Source organism: Gopherus evgoodei, chromosome 9 (assembly GCF_007399415.2).
Source record: "Gopherus evgoodei ecotype Sinaloan lineage chromosome 9, rGopEvg1_v1.p, whole genome shotgun sequence".
In the NCBI taxonomy this organism is placed as follows: Eukaryota; Metazoa; Chordata; order Testudines; family Testudinidae; genus Gopherus; species Gopherus evgoodei.
In genome coordinates this window covers 93,337,626-93,357,762 of record NC_044330.1, presented here as the reverse complement: position 1 = coordinate 93,357,762, position 20,137 = coordinate 93,337,626, and the positions used below count along the sequence as shown (strand labels likewise).

The 20,137-nt window shown below is 39.6% G+C and overlaps 1 protein-coding gene across 10 annotated transcripts in view; it reads right to left on the bottom strand.

The window, feature by feature from the left end:
* TENM1 (teneurin transmembrane protein 1) overlaps positions 1-20,137 on the bottom strand; it is a 1,405,227-nt gene that overhangs the window by 533,286 nt on the left and 851,804 nt on the right. The window contains exon 1 of one of the 10 annotated variants that reach the window (XM_030575185.1): positions 9,759-10,002. The exons of 8 other annotated variants lie outside the window; for them this stretch is intronic. The gene's annotated coding sequence lies outside the window, so the exon portion shown is untranslated. Of the gene's footprint in view, positions 1-9,069; positions 9,198-9,758; positions 10,003-20,137 lie in introns of those variants that run through there. One more of the 10 variants, XM_030575187.1, reaches the window with a different exon arrangement.

Sequence of the window (20,137 nt, the reverse complement as noted above, 5' to 3'; positions counted from 1 at the left end):
TTACAGTTGTGGAGAAATGGATGGGAAGTGTGGTGAGGATGAAACAGCAGTGGGAATATTTAGTGGTGAAGGTATGTAGGGAGCATTGCAACTAAGAGATAACATTCTGAGATGGGTAGGATCAGAGCTACTAGGGTGTAACTTGGAGATATGGGGGTTCAGAAGTGGAGTAGATCAGAAATACACACAGGTGGGAACAAAAGGAACATGATAGGGAGTGGGCTAGGAAATATGTTCAGAAAGGGCATTAGAGAGAGGCTGGGAACAGGGATGAACTTGATGCTGAAGGGACACCAGAAGGGAGGGGTCGGTAAAGAAATGTTGGCCATTGACCAGAAGAAGAGGAACTTTGTGGGCAATGGGTGTATGGACATGCATCAGTGGGGCTCAAAAAGGGAACCATAAGCATAAAGATACCGTGATCTGCTGGGGAAGCTACAGAAACATGAAAGAAGCTCTGGGGAAGGATGTGCTGGGGCAGGGCCAATGAGCTGTAGAGTGCTCTAGCAGGTAGGATGGGTAGGGAGCAGAAAGCAAGTGTCCTCCATGTCATTTGGTTCTTTAACACTGCCTCCCTAACACCGCTGATTAACCTGACTGCTCAGGATCAGTGAATGGTTAGCTTGTGTGTGAGAAACAGAGCGGGGCAGCATGGAGATAGGCTGCACAGCTAAGCCACACAGTGTCAGAGAACAGAATCAGTTGAGTGGTGAGAATTTCTGTTGGCTTTTCTTGGAGTTAACCAATTAGGTGATGAACACAGATAAAAATAAGTGATTTTTTTAATGAAGTTTAAAATCTAAGAAGTGATCTATATCTCTAATATTACCAGGCCATGTAAGAGAACAGTCTGGAGAATGTGGTGATTGGTATTTCATGTAAAGGGAGACAAAAAAGTTAAATGCTTGGGGAATTTGTTTTTAAAATAGTAAAAAATTTTAAATGTTTTCTTTGCCAAAGTTACTTTTTTTCCCCTATAGCTTTTTGTAACTGAAAATTCAAATGTCCTGGAAAGAATTAACATGTACACTTGGAAGACAACATTCTATCCTTAGAGTGTGAAACAGAGGATGTTCTGTTTCATTTGCAAACCTCAATGCTTCTGTAATTATTAGTAAACTGTGCATTGATAATCAAGTTTGTCAAAAGGCGATTAGCATCTGTTAGTATTCCAGGCTTCCATACTTGTATATGCATATACCCTTCTATGGAGAAGGGCACAATTCAGGCAACACAGGTGCCTCCCATGTATGCAGTTTAAATGGATGCAAGATCTTAGATTATTTTAGAGGGGTCTAAATAGAATTGTAGTTTGATTTAAACGAATTAAGCCATTTTAAGATCTTAGATGATTTTAAACTACAAAATCCACAATTCTGAAAGAACAAAGGGCAGGGTTTAAAAAAAAAAAAAGCAGTAATTCCAGTCCCAAACATTCAAAAATCATAAGTCAAGCCCCTCTTCACCTGGTGTGGGGGAGAATGTCAAGAGATTTTAAAATCTCATGACTTTAAAAGGATAAAAAAACCTCAAAATGTATTTACCTTCAGGTGTTTAAACCTTTAGGGTACATTTGCACCATGACTTCAAGCTTTCCTCCAAAAACAAGATTTTCCTGTTTTATGTTCTTTTTATTCACTGTCCCTCAACTCAAAAATGGCTGAAGGGTTTTTGGTTAAAAGTTTACAGAAGAAATTTGTCAGCAGGCACTAATCAAGAAATAAATTTTTAGACTCAAGGGCAATTAAATACAGAATGTGATGAGATTGTGACTACTAGGGTGTGCTTTGCAATCACAGAAACCACTATAATAAACTAATAGCCAATGAGCATTATCTTCTATTTTTTCATACTAAATTCCACCCTCCCCCCAAAAAATGATAACATATATTTAAATTTTTAAATGAAGGGCTTTTAAAATTCACTATGGAGCAGATTCTGACTGTCTTTATGAAGATGCATGCATAAGTTGTGTGTAAGGGAAGAGGAGGAGAATGGTACAATAAGACACCTGAACACCTATGTAGGGGGCATCCAGAATCCTGCTGTTCTGCTCTCCAAGTAGAAGATATAGTGCCACAAGGTGTACTATAACCAAAAAGGGGTGTGGTTGGGCTGTGTAGCTATAGCCTTGTCCTCCCTCCACATTTGCCAATATTTGTACAGATTATGTACAATTCTTTTAAAGGATACAGTAATTGACACTTCAGAATGCACTCCTTCACTCAGCACTCCTATAAGCATTCTGCCTGCCTCTTCTCTCCCTAGGCAGAATACTTCAAGCAACTGCCACTGATGTGGTTCCCCTCTTAACATGGCAGTGGCTTCTAAAACCATAAACAGATCCCTAAGCTACTTCAAGTGTTTCATCACACGGTACGTCTACACTATGGGATTATTCTGATTTTACATAAACGGTTTTGTAAAACAGATTGTATAAAGTTGAGTGCATGCGGCCACACTAAGCACATTAATTCGATGGCATGCATCCATGGTCCGAGGCTAGCATCGATTTCTGGAGCGTTGCACTCTGGGTAGCTATCCTGTAGCTATCCCATAGTTCCCGCAGTCTCCCCCGCCCTTTGGAATTCTGGGTTGAGAGCCCAGTGCCTGATGGGGCAAAAATAATTGTTGCAGGTGGTTCTGGGTACAGCCTCACCCCTCCCTTCGTGAAAGCAGCAGACAACCATTTCGCGCCTTTTTTCCTGGGTGAACTGTGCAAATGCTATAGCACAGGAAGCATGGACCCTGCTCAGATCAATACCGCAATCGTGGACGTTGTAAACACCTTGCGCATTCTCGTGCAGTCTATGCTGAACCGGGACCTACAAAGCCAGGCGAGGAGGAGGCAGCGGCTACGGCAGCGCGGCGACGAGAGTGATGAGGACATGGACACAGAATTATCTCAAACCACGGGCCCCTGCGCTTTGGAGATCCTGCTGGTAATCGGGCAGGTTCTAGCCATTGAACGCCGATTTTGGGCCAGGGAAACAAGCACAGACTGGTGGGACCGCATAGTTTTGCAGGTGTGGGACGATTCCCAGTGGCTGCGAAACTTTCACATGCGTAAGGGCACTTTCATGGAACTTTGTGACTTGCTTTCCCTTGGCCTGAAACGCCACAATACCAAGATCAGAGCAGCCCTCACAGTGGAGAAGCGAGTGGCAATAGCCTTCTGGAAGCTTGCAATGCCAGACAGCTACCGGTCAGTCGGGAATCAATTTGGAGTGGGAAAATCTACTGTGGGGGCTGCTGTGATGCAAGTAGCCAAAGCAATCATTAAGCTGCTGCTACGAAAGGTTGCGACTCTGGGAAACATGCAGGTCACAGTGGATGGCTTTGCTGCAATGGGATTCCCTAACTGTGGGGGGGCGATAGATGGAACCCATATCCCTATCTTGGCACCGGAGCACCAGGGCACCCAGTACATAAACCACAAGGGGTACTTTTCAATGGTGCTGCAAGCACTGGTGGATCACAAGAGACGTTTCACCAACATCCACGTGGGATGGCCAGGAAGGGTTCATGACGCTCACGTCTTCAGAAGCACTGCTCTGTTTAAACTGCTGCAGCAAGGGCACTCTGCACTGCACTGAGTCCCTGGTGTGGCTTTTTTCCATTACAGCCTTGGAAATTTTTTCAAATATTTTTTCATTTCGTCTTTTGGAATGGAGTTCTGTTAGCACTGAATCCTCTCTCCATATAGTGCTCAGATCCAGTACCTCCCGTGCGGTCCATGCTGGAGCTCTTTTTCGATTCTCAGGAGACTGCATTGGTACCTGTGCAGATGAGCTCTGCGTGGTCACCTGTGCTGATCAGAGCTCCACGCTGGCCAAACAGGAAATGAAATTCAAAAGTTCGCGGGGCTTTTCCTGTATACCTGGTATACCTGGCCAGTGCATCCGACTTCAGACTACTGTCCAGAGCAGTCACAGTGGTGCACTGTGGGATACCGCCCGGAGGCCAATACCGTCGATTTGCGGCCACACTAACCCTAATCCGATATGGTAATACCGATTTTAGCACTACTCCTCTCGTCGGGGAGGAGTACAGAAACCGATTTTAAAAGCCCTTTATATCAATAAAAAAGGCCTCGTAGTGTGGACGGGTGCGGCGTTAAATCGGTTTAACGCTGCTAAAATTGATTTAAACGCGTAGTGTAGACCAGGCCACAAGCATGTGCTTTGGACTTCACCACCCTGCATCCCCATCCCTGTTATCTCACTCATTCTCTGCCTCTAAGCACTGATGGCTAAGATATACCATAGAACACCTGACTAATATTTGATGTACCCTGTTTCATATCAGCTTTAGGCTCATATTATTTATTCCTGATTTTTTTATTGTATCTAAGGCAGGCAATGCCATACGTGTCCTATTTTTATATGACACGTTTCCCCTAAACAAGTACAGCTCGGAGAGCCTGCCTTGCCATTGCCATGTTCAAGCAAATGGCTCCTATTCACAGGTCTTTCCCACAAAAACTCACTGCTCTGATTGACATTGTACCCGCATATTTACACTACAGAGAGTAGGTATGATCAATAAAATAATTGATTGTGGCAAAATGGGCATTGTGAACTCAGGAAAATGATTAGTAAAATGAACTCAGACTGTAGGTGTCAAAAGAAGCAGAAGGAGACAGCATTCTTCCCTACTACTTTTACAAATCTACTTTTATGCCAAAGTTTAAAAGGACTACAGACTTTTGCCACCATGCAATCTCACTTCCTAGCAAGCATCTGAAACTACCAAGTGTGACTTCTGACTCAGCTGCTGGCTGCCTACTGCCTTTCAATACTATTTCCATGGAAACAGAGGGCTGATAGGAGAAAATATGGTAAAGGGAAGTTTTAAAATCATTATTTTTGTGGAGTCTTCATCTTAATTGCAACAGTTCACTATCAGTTACCACAGAAACTGAAGGAAATAGATGACAGTTGGCGTTTCCATTTCTGTAAGAAGGAGCCTAGTTTGTAATAAATTAAAAAACTTTATTTTTTCCAAAATTTGAAGTAAGTGTTTGGATGCAATGTTCTTAATAGAGCAGGCCAAATTTATCACTTTTAATGATTTATTAAGTCAATCCACCTATGCTCATTTAAACCAGCTAAGGATCTGGCCCATAACCCATTTTCCTCTTCAAATTGCCTACAATTAGATCAATATTTGTATGTATTTTTTATTATTCAAAAAGTTACTTGACAATGTTTTTGATTTTTAGCCTGTCTGTAGTCAGTATTCCCACATTTGATATTTGAAATCATTATGTGAATTGTCATGTAATTCACATATATTTTTTTCCTTTTCCGCTATTGGATGATGCTCCATTATATACTCCCATATGAAATAAATTTCTTTTCATCCCCCCAAACAATTCTGCTTCTTAATTAAACAAATCTCAGCTCACTTGCCTAGAATTTGCTCTGTGAACATTCACATTAACAAAACTTTGCATCACAAATGTTTGCCAAAGAGTAGAAAAAAATATTAAGGTGGCTGAATCAAAATGTTAGGTCCAAAAATGTAAGTTTTATAGTGTCTTTGTAGTCCACATTTGTAAAACAAACACTCTATACACAGCCTGGCATAAGTACAAGTATCTACCAATGAGAGGTCATGAACTAGAAAACGGAGACTATTGCCGATTAGGACTAAAGAAACTAGTAGTGCTCAGTGAAAGCTTCCGAAGCAACAAGCCAGCACTTAGCCTGACAGTGATTTTGGTCAAAAGGCGCAAGTTTACTCAAAAAAAAATATACTAAAAAGAAAAAAGAGATTCGAACTGTTCCAAGCATTATACTACCTTCTCATTTCTCACCTTTTGGAAAACAGTCTTTTTTTCAGTTTAAAATTTTATCATCAGAACCACAACTTAAAATACTAAAAAAAGTTAAATACAAACTAATGGCAAGTTTCCCCATCAAGTGCCAAATGATTTGAAATGCGTTAGTTTCTACATTACAGCTTTAGTCACACAACATATATTTTGTCTATTTTATTTTAAAAAATGTACCTTTTATGAATTTGGATTTAAAATACTATAACAGACCATATTGTCATAGAAATGAAAGCAAATAAGAAATAAATTAACAACAGCAGATTAAACTTGAAGTTTCAAGTTTAAGGAAATTGAGTAAATGTATGCAACAGCAAAACAAAATACCACTAGCAAGTATCTACTGGCTATGTTCTGGAAAAAAAATTAAACAAAATATGATAGCATGACAAACTTATTTTTTCAACATATTTTAATATTTTGGCTACTTAACAGTCAAGTTTCTATGGATTCGAATTTTCCTGTATCCTCAACAATTTCAGTTATGAAAATATAAAAAAAAGTAAGGAAAGAAATCACAAGAGAAAAATCTGATCATTTTGGAAAGAAAGTATGACTGTATATCACTACAGGTTTTAAAGGACAGTCATAGTGGGCCCAATCCTGAAAATTTGTTGCCTGATCATGTAAGTGAGGCTATGCAAGATCAGGACAACTATATACTCCTAATTTTAACTCAGTACTAAACTATCCACAAAGGACCTGATAAAAGTATAAGTTTGGATGATCTAAGATACATTAGCTAGACATACCTATTTCTACTTAAATCTCCTTGCGTTGATGCTTCTCACTGCCATAAAGCACTAATGTTAAACTCTCTTTTGTTGAATGATGGATATGCACTTTAGACATAGGTGAATCTACATATACAAGTACCAGATTAGGAGTCAGAGATTCTTATATAGTTTAATCATGGCTGTCACTGATTCACTGTTTAGATCTTTGGGAAGTCAGTGTTAAATCCTACTCCCATTAAAATCACTGAAAGCTGGCCATGAACTTCAACAATGCAAGATAGGGACCCTATATATATTTGTGCCTCATTCTCCCCATCTGTAAAATGGGAACTGCACCTCCTCTAACAGAGTGATCAGAGTACTGTACAAATGTTAACTAAAGCACCATAAAAAGTATTATTATTCCATAAACAATTTAAAGTCCTTTCAGTTTAAAATTATTTTTTAAAATTACATTCCTAGTATTTAAATGTCATGAACCACATACAGGATCATATACTGACAGTTTCAGTTAATGTCAGTGCCAATACTCAGAATCCCAACTTCAGTGGAAGCAATATCATGAACTTAAAGAGAAGGGTATTTTTAAAAATAATACATTAAAGCAAATTATGCTTGTATGTATGTGTGTTCATTTCCTGGCACAAGCTTTTGTTATAATAAAAAAGTACAGCAACCGTTCAAACGAATAACCATGACTTCACTGTATTACAGCTTCTACATATATCTGTAATAGAATATCTTTACATTTTTGTTTATTTAGATGCTATTTTTATGTTGGCCACTTTGATTATGTAGGCCATTTTGAACTCTTCTGCTCCCCCATCTTATCACTTGAAGTTTCAGGCTGGTAATCTGTTTTCCATATAATTCATTTACTTCTGAAAAATCACTTTTCTAATTTCTAGTTTATTATATGATAAGTTTACCTAAACCAAAAACGGAAAGTGAAATGTGGGTATGTTTATCTTTTAAAAAAGCATTCAGTTATTTCTTTGACAAAGTATTTTCAAGGAACACCTTTTATTTAAAAAAAAATATCCTTTTGAGATCAGCTTGAAAACTTGTAACTACTGCTTAGAATATACTAATTTTAGGAAGAAAAATTAATAATATTTAAAATACATTTGTGATATTCAAGAACACTGAAAGATTCCCACATTACTTTGTTTTAAGAGCTCTTAATTTAAAACCACCAAAAAGATTACAAATACTTCAACATGTTAGAAAGGTCTTGTATTACAGATATGGCTCAAGTAGGAAAAATAGACACTAGTTATATTTTTATTCCTATATTTCATTGAGGGAAAAGTCTTGCATTTATAAAAGTAACTGAGAACATTGCAAATTAGACACAAAACAAGATGTAGAGAGAAAGAAACCATATACAGGGCAGAAGGAAAATAGGTAAGTTAAGGATGTGCCTTAGGTTTTGATGTATAGCTCTTTTCCTGTTACAGTGTAACACACTAGTTATGATTCATAAACTGTTCTTTTTGACAGTACCAGGAATGTTTGTGCTCTAAATATGAAATCATTTAGACTTTGTAGTTAAACTTGGCAATTAATAGCCAAAAGAACACGAATATACAAACACAGTTGAGAATTGTTAATATGAAAACAACTGGAGATAAAGTAAACATTTGTGATGTGTCTGCACAACAACATTGGTCCTTGCTGTTTTCACAATACACTATATCTGACTAGTTAATTACAACTAGAGAGAAACAGCACACAGTCTAAACGGATATCTACAAGCTTTGGTTACTATGAACATGATCAATGAAACATTAACCCATACATACTTAGTTCTGACAATAAAGAGGACATTTCTGTATTTGATCAGAGCAACTAAAGCATACTTACTAGTCTCTACTAACAAAAATTGACATAGGCTGACAACACTGTAGTGACATACAATTAGAAAAAGCTTTCTCGCTACATTAGGATTATCATGACAGTGTTAGCATTCATCATCCAAGCTTAAAGTGTTTGACTTTAAACTGTAGCTGAAAGCTATCAAAACAAAAGAAAAAACAAACAAAACCACAAATAGCTGAAAGCATTAGGAGCAGAGATCACAACAACTCTTACTTGTATCTATTGCCTCTGCAACTGTCCAATGACCAGAGCACATCAGAGTCGGAGGATGGCAATGTTTAAATATATTTTTAATTATGATTACCTCTAAGGATCAATAAAAAATAGGATAGACCCATCCCCTGTTCACTAAGGGAGAGAGAGATCGTCGTGTTGCTGACCCAGAAAGAAAGCTATTTCATTCTATCAGTCTCTGACTTCACCAAGGATTTGGGTCTTGATGTGAAATGTACTATCATCTCCCTTTAAATAAATGAAGAATTAAATAATAGTACTACTAATAATACAACTGGAATTCAAGAGTCTCAAGAAAAATTTCCCTTATAAGCTAAACGTACAGTACTGCCTACTCCCTCACAATTTTAAGTACGAGAAGAAATACTGCAGACTTACTGTATCTCTGCTAAGTTTACTAAGATGCCAGTTCACGCTTCCAGAACGGTTAGGGGAGGGCACACACACAACCCCCCGCCTGGCACGGATGTATTGCAGTTAAGCAGTACCACGAATCCAACCGAGGGGCAATGGAAGCATCGTTCTGGGGCGCGAGTAGCCCAGAGAGGAAAGAGCGAGCCCCGCCACCCTGCAAATCCACCCAGTCCACTTGTTAGAGCGCTCTGGCAGAACAGCAACCGTGAGCAAAGGAGACCCCCTATAGGCAAAAAAAAAAAAGAGTTTATTCCTCCTTTCTACACAGAGCTAAACACACACAACACAGAATTGCTGTGCGGGAGCTAGATTGCACACGCACTAGCTATAAACACAGCGCACACCGCTATGGAGAGAATAAACGCTACCAAGCTTATAATACCAGGGTGGGGGGGGGAGAGCATGACACATTGGCTGACAGATGCACACACACGCCTAAGGCACCTGGACGGCTCCGATGGTCGGCGCGGGTGTGTCTCTCTCTCGCTCTGAAAAGCCCGCAGCTGTCACCAGTCGGAGGCAGGGAGCGGTCAAGGCTGGGCGAGCGGGCTTGAGACACTCACGCAGCGGCAGCCACCCCACTCCGCTCCCCGGGCAGCCCCGACGGCAGCGGCAAAGTTCGGCTCGGATCCCAGCCTCCCAGGCGAACTTACCTGGCCGGAGGGGCTGGGCGGGAACTTTCAGCAGCGCCCCGGCTCGGTCCGGCGAGAGCCGCTGGCCATAGTCTCTAGGGCTGGTGCCCTTGCGTCTCTCCCCGGCGGCTACAGCGCAGGCGAATATAAATCCACATTGCCGCTGCCGCCGCCTCGCATCCCCGCTCGGGAGGGAGCGGCTGTGGCGGCGTGTCAGGGAACTGGAAGGCAGCCCGAGGCGAGCCGCGGCTCAGCCCCACCGCCGCTGCCGCTGCCGCTGCTCTCCGCTGGGCGAGTGCCGGAGAACCCGCTCGCTCCGCGCCGTTACATTTTGCTTCCCCGGCTGTTAACGAGCATGCCCGAGCGATCCGAGCATGCGCGTCAACCGCCGCCCTCACTCTGCCGGCGCCGCGAGGCCCGGTGGGGGCGAGGCCGCGGGCAAGGACGGCGGCAGAGGGGCCCGAGTGGGCTCTCCTCGGAGCTCCGGGGCAGGCGGCAGCGGCCAGGGAGGGGACTCGGAGCCGAGGGCAGGGGAGACCCCCTCCGCGGGGTAGCGGTGAGCATCCCCGCCAGGCAGAGACGGGCAGGGCAGCCTGCGGGCTTTGTCCTCCATTAACTCCCCACCCCAGTCCCACTGGCACCTCTTCCCCCACCACCGCTGAAGGCCGGGGGGGGGCCTGTCTGGTGTCCCCCTCCGAGCCGTGCCAGCTCCCCGCGTGCGCGGTGGGGCTGGGCTGTGTGAACGCAGGTGGCGAGAAGGGGCAGCATCCCCGCTGTACGATGTACTGCAGGGCAGAGGAGCGAAATCCGCCAGCGCTGGGAGAGCCGCTGATCTGGCTGTTCAGACCTTTTCAGTTCATTAACAGAGTTTCTTAGGGTAGCGCCCACCTCTTCCAATCTTGTACTTCCCCTTGACAACTGCGGAGTTGGGTTCCATTTGAGGACCCTATTAAGGGGCGAGTAGGTGGTGGGGAAACCCTCTAGCGAGCCCCTTTCTTAACGCTCAGTTTAATCAAGTAAGTCCTAGAAGACTGAAAATCCTAAACGGCGCTGCTACACCTCGTAGGAAATGTCAGTTCCTGAGGGCTGACATATGCTTCAGCACTTCAAGCCGTCTGTCCATAGACTGTAGTTCCATTACTCTTCAGAGCATCTCCTCTGTAATTTCAGGATTCGGCAATGGTGAGAAGCAGTACACAGATAATGGGGATTCCAAAACAGCTTTTGCAGGGGTGGTTTAAATTGAGCACCAGCAATTACCTTTAAGATTGTTTTTGCAAAGAGGAATGAGAAGAGCTGGAAATGATTGGCTTCCTGGAGCTGATATTTCTGGCAATCATAGACCTAGTCTGCATGCTGCATTGATTTATAAATCAGTCACTTTCCCAAAATCTTTCAGTGCAAGTCTATGTGTGGGATACTCTTTACAAAAAATAAATACATTTTGGTCATTTTATTTTAAAATAAGTCAATGCCTAGACTTGCACCAAATAACTAAGTCAGTTTTAATTCACTGGTTTTGGTTTTTATTTCACTGCAAATGTGTGTGTAGACCAGCCTCTTCTCTAACCCTCTTCATAATGTATACCTTGTTGTTAGCATATATCCCAAGCAGATTGCTCTTTTTGTTTTCATGAGTGTCTGTAAATAACATGTTGGGGGAAGTTCCTGATCTTAAGGGTTGAACTAAAATTAGCTCCCTCCCCTTCCCATCATATTACTCATTCAGTCAAATAAAGTACACATGATGCCCACATAACCGAGGTCAGTATCTGCTATGCCAGTAAAACAGAAAGGTGCCTACTGGAATTTGACTCAGTGTGTCTTCCCAAACATTTGAAAACATGAAACACTTTCACTTGTGGTTTTGATGTTGGAAAAGAATTTCATAACAGTGTTGTCACTTTCTAGTAAGCAACATTTAAAATTAAACAAGAAAACTGCCCTGGCTAAGTGGAAATGCTGGCCTAAAGCACAGACCCTTCTTCATGAAAAAATCCTTTTTACTCCGTGTATGTGCACATTCAGTGTGTCTCCCCAATGTGTACACAGAGCTAGTGCCCTCAGTAAGAGCTTATTGACTTAAGTGGGGCTACTTGTGTGCTTAAAGTTAAGTATGTGTATGTATGTTTGAAGGATTGTGGCCTAAGTCTTTATCTTTGCAATTAAGCACCTGATTCAGAGAAGTTATTTTTATTCAGACAGTTTAAACAGTTTTGTTTGTTTTCGTGACACCTGTTTATCTCAAAACACTTGTAAGAAAAGATCTTTTGCTTCAAGAATCAACATCCCCTCTTCAGCTCTTCTCTGTTTGAAGCAGCAGCAAACATGGGCACAAACTCAAATTTCCTCTTCTGGCCATCTTTAAGAAATTGCCACTTTAAATGATTAAAAATGTGTATAATGTTAAACTTATGGGGAAAACTAAAAGTGGATGGAGAATATAGCTTGGTTGTTGCTGAATTATTTCAGTGCCCAAAGCAAAGAAAGTGAGACAGTTCATTGTGCAATACAGTCCACTTTCATGGACTAGAGCTTTCTACAACAGTTAAAACCAGGGGTGACCTGTTGCTTGTAAACAGTTTTGTTTTGCTGACAGATTATTTCCACAACAATTTCAGATTTACTAGGCCAATATGCATCTTGCTCTCCAGCTGTTATTTAGCGTCATTGTGCTAAGTGCTGTACAACCCTATGAAAAGACCTGGATAAAATCCTGGGCACAATGAAGTCACAAAGTTTTCACAATTAGTTTAGTTTATTTAACATTTGCAAAACTGTATGCCAAATCCTTGCCTCTCTCCTGCTGTTTTGTGCTGCTCAGCACAAAGCTTCTGGAAACCCAACTCATCCAGCTAGCTGAGGATTCCACCTAACAAGCATGGAAGATTCCCAGCTGGCATAGAGCAGGCATCGAAGACAAAAAGCATTCTGAGTGGTCAGGACCTCTGAAAATCAGTCTAAATAAGCCTGGATATGTTATTCCTATCAACGGCAAAAATATGCATATTCCACAGCACAATCACTTTAACTCTGACCCAAAATAAATATTATTTTCATGAACATATTACAAAATACTTTCTGAAAAAAACCCAAAAATTATATATCAATTCATTGAACCTCAAACTATTCCATGTACATATTAAAATTTAACATAAGTCAAAAGTAGTATATTTCCTATAAATGCTTCCTATTAAAGTACATAAACATTAAGAAACAGTAATACCTGTGTTACCTGTCTATTGTCAATTGATATATAAACTTATATTTATCATATGCTAGATTTCAAAATTTATTAAGCAAATCAATCAACAATGGGTCAGAGTTAACGATAGCATGTTGTGACAAAATATTCATTTCTTTGCACTTGATAAAACTGATGAGCTCTGTTACTTTGTACCATGTGCAGTCATTCACAACTCTATGTGCAAAGTGAGTATAAAATACTACCTTTTTATAATGTTTTACATCCACTTTGCATAGGTGTAAATGACATGTGGATGTAAAACATTACCAAAACAGAATGGCAGTATTTTACAGCTGTTGTGCACTCCCCTCACTTTGAAGAGGTAGAAATGGTGACACAAGATGAAAAGAAGTGAAGAATGAAGATTACCATGTATATGTTTATATAGCTTTGATTCTGGCATCCTTCCCAAACAGAATGTTGATAAATTACACCATTTTACAGTATCCATTTAAAAGATACTCCAAATATATTCAGAGTCCATGAAATGTTCTAAGAAAAGGATAATGTTTACTAAAACTAGAAGAAGATGATATTCTTATAACTTTTAAAACTAAATTGTTGGTTTAAAACTCACTCTTGCTTAGGATGGTTTGAACTTCTTGGGAGAACAGCTGGCAAAAATTGTTACCCATCGGACAAAAGCAAAGAGTAGGTGGGAGAAGCTATTTCTAAGGTGTTTCCCTTTCATTGATCACAACCTATTCCTTAAACCTAGGATGGAGACAGATCAGGGACATAATTTCTGATGGATGACAGACTATATAAGAAATTGTATCACAAAGTTAATCAGAGCTCTGGGCCAGGACTAGCACTTTTAGACTTAGACTTTCTATCAGAAACCAACCCATGGATAAGAGCCGGGGACAAGTGAGGAGTTGCAAATCTGGCACAGTTCACTGTCACTCTTGAGATATTGAATTCCCAAGGTCAAGGACTAAAGACAAATTGCAGTTTTTTTTAAAGAAGAAAAAAACTGATATTAATGTAATGTCATAATTGTAGCTGGGTGCAAAATCTGGCAGTGATGCTGTCAAGTATAATTCCCAATTCTGGACCTTAGCATCCAAAATATGGGTACTAGCATGAATTCCCCCAAGCTTAATTACCAGCTTAGATCTGATAGGCTGCCACCAATCAAGACTTAGAGTAGAGCACCTGATAGACTCTGGTCTCCCCCAAAAACCTTCCCTGGGGGTCCCAAGACCCAAATTCCTTGAGTCTCACAACAAAGGGAAATAAACCATTCCCTTCCCCCTCCCTTCTTCCTCCCAGCTCCTTCCCGCCCTGGGAACACTAGGAGATCGCCTGATTCAACTTCTTGAATCACCACACCAAGAGGAGTGTTACCTTCCCCCTCACCCAGAGGCCATACAGATTCAAGCTGCGTGAATCTGACACAAAGAGAAAATTTATCCTTCCCTTCTCCCCACCAGTTCCCTTGAACCTTAACAAGGAGAAAAAAATCACACAGGTCTTAAAAGCAAAACTTTTAATAAAAAAAGAAAGAAAAAAGTAAAAGGTTTATCTCTGCACTTTAGATGGTAAAAAGTTACAGTGTCTTTTAACTATAAACAATAGAAAGAAACTTTCTCCAGCAGAAACACAATTTAAGCTACTTCCAGCCAGTACACATATGCAAATGCAAAAAAAACAAATTAAAAGACTATGACCGCCTTTTCTTACTTACAATTCTGAATAGATAAGAGACTGTAGCAGGGAGATTGGCAGAAAACTGGTTGCACCTCTAGTCCCATTCAGGACCCAGAGAGAACAAAGCCAAACCCCAAACCCACAAACAATGGCTTCCCTCCACGAGATTTGAAAGTATTTTGTCTCCTGATTGGTCCTCTGGTCAGGTGTTTGCAGGTCACTGTTTGTTAACCCTTTATAGGTGAAAGAGACATTAACCCTTAGTTATCTGTTTATAACAGATGCATTTTCTTCCATTGTGAAAGACAGCTGCATGTAAAGAAGCAGAAGCCTTTCCTACACGCAGAAAGGGTGGCTGGCAGAAGATACTTATGCACAGGCTGTGGAAAAATAATGTAGCATGTTGACTCTTCCACATTTGTGAGTTTGAGAGGGATTATTACCGAGGTCATGTGGCGTGTATTTGAGGGTGGGTGGTGCAGGAGTATGAGTATGAAACACTGTTAATGATGTTTAATGAAGCAACCAAAGTGACACTGTGAATACAGGCAGCATGACAAAGGCTGCCAGAGTGGGTGCCATAGGAAGGAGTGAAGCATGCATATGGTCCAGCAGTAATTCCAATAATTACCCGGAAGGTTGTTGTTCAAGATACTAGCCAGTAGCTTCCAGTCGTCACCTTTTGTCTTATTAGCTCAAGTTTACCAAAGATCCATACACACCACTGGATTGGTCACTAGTTGGCATGATCCAACAGATTGTATGGCAAGAAAGAAAGGACAATTATGATCAGCAGAAAGAGCTTTGTAATGTTTTTCAATTCCCACAAAGTAAGGTGTTTAAAATCACCTACAGTAAAAAAGTGAAGCACATAATGCTTTCTCTGACTATACGGGAAAGCTGGGGATGGGAAGAGAGGAAAACATCAGTTCACTCGCTTCCCTTTCCTTCAGGGGAAGATTATTTGGCACTAGAGAAAGGCATATCTAAACTAGGCATTGTAGAAGACAAAAAACTTTCTGCCTGAGAAAAGTGAAAATTGTCACTTTTAAAAATCATTATTGAAAAAATATCAAATCTAAATTTCATGCTTGAATATTTGAGCTGTATGTTGAACAGCTACAGAAGATAAGAGGTGGATGTCTACACAGCTTTCCATCAGTGGAGTGGTAAAGGAAAGGAGTTTTTAAAGGGAGATCAAACTTCTAAATACCTGAATTATTTTTTAATTTTATAAGTAAAATTCTGAAACTGGAACTTTAAAAGGCTGTTCATTGTATCCTCCAATTGGGAAGCAAACATGAAGAGAATGAAGCATTCCAATGAAGAATGAAGAGAAGAATGAAGCAGTAATTTGCAGGGTATTTTGGATCCATCATTTGGTCACACATTTTTAGTTTAGAAAAATAATTTCTCTCACAGAGAACAGGTCAATTATGCAGATCATTTAGCTTTTCTTTTACAAGTATAATGTCAAAAATTTAAAAAATTGGTGACTCTTCCTCCATTTCTTCTGTATCTCTCTCCTTTCCTTTATTAAAATATTACCACAATATCATGTAGTGCTCCAAAAAATTTCATGTGACGGTGACATGATGACATTTGGAGGTGAATATGCTTTAGGAAGGACCATGTGTCCAATCTGCTTCTTTTTTCTTCTTCTTATTTCATATTCTCCTTTCCTATGTTTCCGCTGCTTTTCTTCCTTATTGCCTGTGTTTCAATACTTTCTCTTCTCTTCTTTTCACACATTTACTTCTCCTATCTTTGCAAATATACAGACACAAGATGCAAATCTCTTCATCTGCTCAGATTACTAGATTATAAAGTGAGAAGGGACCACTGATCATCTTGTCTGACCTCTTGCCTAACACAGGCCAGAGGAGTTCCCTAAATTAATTCCTGTTTCAACTAGAGCGTATCTTTTAGAGTGCATCTACACTGCAACTGGGAGCATGCTTCCCAGCTCTAGTAGAGAGACTTGCACTAGCTCTGATTGAGGTATCATGCTAAAAAATAGCAGTGTAGCTGAGGGTAGTGTGGGCAGTGGCTTGGGCTAGCCACCCAAGTATGTACCCAGGGAGTGTGGGTGAGTTTGCACTCAGATGGCTAGCCCAGCTACCACCTGTGCTACCCCAGCTACACTTATTTTTAGCATGCTAGCTCAATCAGGGCTAGCGCATTTGTCTACTTAAAGATGGAAAGCATGCTTCCAGCAGTAGTGTAGACACACACTGTAAAAAATCCAGTCTTGATTTTAAGATTTGCATTGAGGAAGAATAAACCACAACACGTTGTCATTTACCCTCACTGTTAGAAAATGTGCACTTAATTTTGAGTTTAAGTTTGTCTAGTTTCAAACTCTAACCATTGGGTCTTGTTACTCATTTGTCTGTTAAACTGAAGAGCCTTCTATTATCAAATTTCTGTTCCCCATGTAGGTACTCATAGATTGTCATCAAGGTTAGCCACCCTTTAACATCCTCTTTGATAAGCTACACAGCTTGAGCTCCTTCAGTCTTTTGCTTATAGCTCAGTAGAAATGTGAAAGTATCTTCATCCTCAGTTGTGGATGTCCCAAAGCACTTTCCTATAATATTAGGTTGATATCCTCAACTGGTCCAATGGAGTCAAGTTGGCAAAGAATCTGGCACTTAAGAGTACAAGCCCATTCAGAGATCAGCTTGTCAGATGTTCTAGTTGTTAATACATATAATGGTTTTCTGTTTTTATTTGGAGTTTTCAGTTCTGCATCAGAAACTACCTTCAAAAAGTCTAACAGTAACAGTATCCAGTGAAACAGAATAAAATACTCTTTTTGGAGCTATCACCTGAATTCTCCATAATTTCTAATACAAATTAAAAATATTCAGATGACTGTTAAAATAATGCAGATTATGGTAAAATCTTACATATTTAGTTCTCTGAAATTTACTGAGGGGGCTTGCTGTTGTTTTTTACCCTGATATAACGCTGTCCTTAGGAGCCAAAAAATCTTACCATGTTATAGGTGAAACCACATTAAATCAAACTTGCTTTGAGTTGCCGGAGCATGCAGCCCCACCCGCCCTGGAGCACTGCTTTATCGCATTATATCCGAATTTGTGTTATATAGGGTCAAGTTATATCAGGGTAGAAGTATAGTTTAAAACACTGTCTATACAAATCTTTTGCTTTAGAGAGATTTAAAATAGAAAAAAAGGCAAAATCTATCCAACCTTATAGAGTACAGAATTCTGTTATTGATACATTTTCATTTCTCATCCTAAATCATTAAATCAAAATGGAACAATGTAAACAAAACACCTGCTTCCAAAATCTGCCATAACAGCTATAGTCGTAACAGGCTGTAACATAAAAATTTTCTTTCCTACTCCAACCTATGTTCTCAATGTGATTATGTTCCTGAACAGGAAACAACTACTGCTGGCATTTAAAAATTACTTGAACTTCAAAACTTTCTGTTTGTGGTATCACCATAACCCTTTGAGTGAATTATTGCCATGTAATTAAGTCAGAGGTATCTATTTATATTTAAATAAAAAACAGTTTTGTGTGTTTCTAAAATTAAGATATACAATAAGAAAGATTTAACAATAGCGTACCCTTAATTACTGCCATCAAATGTTTAAAATTGAATGTTTTTGAAGGATGCAGAGCTAGATAATAACTAGATTTAGTAATTAAGTATTATTGTTCAGTATATCAAAAAGAGGTGTGAGTTTCTATATTTAGTAAAAGCTAGTAATTCCTTCAAAGTATGTGTACACTAAGCAGGTAATATATGTACAAGCCTAATCCTTGTACATATCCTTCTAACTCTTAAGATCTTATTTTCACTTGATTACCAGCAACAATCATTGGCTGAGAAGAGGGCAGCAGAGAGTCAGCTGAAGTAAACAGTGAAACATTTCTCTTCAACAGTGTGAACACACAAAAATATAGGAAACACACTGTGATAAAAATTAATATTGGGGGACAACATAAATCCTATAGGCAAAGCTATAAGTGAGATTTGTTATACCATTCCAGACAAAATATATAGCACCTGTGATTGCTTTGACTTCAGGAACCATTATTTAGCCTATGATTTTTCCAACTGTTGTTTTAAATATTTCAAACAAAAAAAATGCAACATTGGTTGATTAGAGGCTAGTTTTTAATTAAATTATAGCCACATGGATACCATTCTGATCTCATATATTCAATGGAGTTACATTGAATTTATGCTAATATTCTGGAGAGGAATATCAAGACCATATTTGTTTAAACTATAATTCAGTATCTTTGAATTAGAATACAGGGAAGAATCTCTTACCGTGTTGTAAGCAAGGCTCCAAAATTGAACAGATGCATATGAGCAAGATTTATTGGGCTGGGGGATATTGGTCTTCAATGTGTAGTTTTTCTGAATATTATGATGATGTAGCACAATGTTTCTCTAAAGGAACATTGCCAAAGCTGTTAATGTAATTTTGGAAGGTGGGGAAGATTGTTTCCCCAATTTCTGCATATATATTCAATGAAGAGGAATCTGATCTGAGTGTTAGTAGTATTCAGGGCTCCTAATTCTTCTCTGCTAATTTACATTTATATTCTTAATGCCTTGGTTGAGCCGAAGGAAATTTAACAGTCTATTTCATTAATGCTGACTTCCATAGAAATCCCAGTATGCACAGAAGTTCCTAGATTGCAAGATTTCTAGATGAGAATGAACCAGCTAAGCATAACTGGTCAGTGGTTATAATAGTTAATAGGGCTGTCAAGCAAATAAAAAAATTAATCTTGAGATTAAAAACATCACAATCATACTGTTAAACACAATAGAATACCATTTATTTAAATATTTTTGGATGTTTTCTACCTTTTTAAATATATTGACTTCAGTTACAACACAGAATACAAAGTGTACAGTTCTCACTATCATTATTTTAACACAACTATTTGCACCATAAAAGATAAACAAAAGGCACAAGCATTTTTCAGTTTACCTCATACAAGTGCTGTAGTGCAATCTCTTTATCACGAAAGTGCAACTTATGAATTTAGAAGTATTTTTTGTTGCATAACTGCACTCAAAAACAAAACAGTGTAAAACTTTAGAGCCTACAAGTCCACTCAGTCCTACTTCTTTTTCAGCCAATTGTTTACAAATTTGTTTACATTTACGGGAGATAATGCTGCCCACTTTTTGTTTACAATGTCACCTGAAAGTGAGAACAGGTGTTCGTATGGCATTGTTGTAGTTGGCATTATAAGGTACTTATGTGCCAGATATGCTAAACATTCATATGCCGCTTCATTCTGCCACCATTCCAGAGGACATCATCCAAGATTGCCATAACACAAAATATATGACAGAATGTAAATAAAACCACAGAGCAGGAGACATACAGTTCTCCCCCAAGGAGTTCAGTCACAAATTTAATTAACCCCCTTTTTTTTTTTTTAACAATATCAGCATGGAAGCATGTCCTCCGGAATGGAGACCAAAGCATGA